The sequence below is a fragment of the Puntigrus tetrazona genome, chromosome 12 (assembly GCF_018831695.1).
Source record: "Puntigrus tetrazona isolate hp1 chromosome 12, ASM1883169v1, whole genome shotgun sequence".
NCBI classification, from domain to species: Eukaryota; Metazoa; Chordata; class Actinopteri; order Cypriniformes; family Cyprinidae; genus Puntigrus; species Puntigrus tetrazona.
In genome coordinates this window covers 20,187,778-20,188,210 of record NC_056710.1, presented here as the reverse complement: position 1 = coordinate 20,188,210, position 433 = coordinate 20,187,778, and the positions used below count along the sequence as shown (strand labels likewise).

The 433-nt window shown below is 33.5% G+C and overlaps 1 protein-coding gene across 1 annotated transcript in view; it reads right to left on the bottom strand.

Annotated features, from left to right (window-relative positions):
* Positions 1-433, bottom strand: part of LOC122355354 (dedicator of cytokinesis protein 1-like) — a 61,773-nt gene that overhangs the window by 32,905 nt on the left and 28,435 nt on the right. The gene's annotated exons all lie outside the window — the stretch shown is intronic.

The following is a 433-nucleotide window of genomic DNA, read 5'->3' as shown; positions in this document are numbered from 1 at the left end:
GTTGCATATATAACTGTACTAAATTCAAATGTAAACACTATGCTTTGGCAATATATTCTAACAGTTGTCATGTCAATGAAGGACAGAATTGAATTGAACTGAATAGAAAACAACACCAACTCACAAATGTTTAAAGATCACATCACCTTCAAAAACAGAACACAAAGCTCCTTCATAACACCAAACATCCTCAAAAGCAAAATCAACTGTGTTTATATTTTATATCAATCCGTATTCTTGCTTGCACTGTGCTTAAAAACAACACAGCTACGCTCCATGTTTTTGTTTCTTCTTATCTAAGCCATAGGCAATTCTGCTTGGCCTAGAACAAAACTCAACTGAAAAAATACATATTTTCATCATTACAAATTAAAAAGCAAAACGTAAATAACACACACAGAGAGAGAGAGAGAGAGAGAGAGAGAGAGAGAGA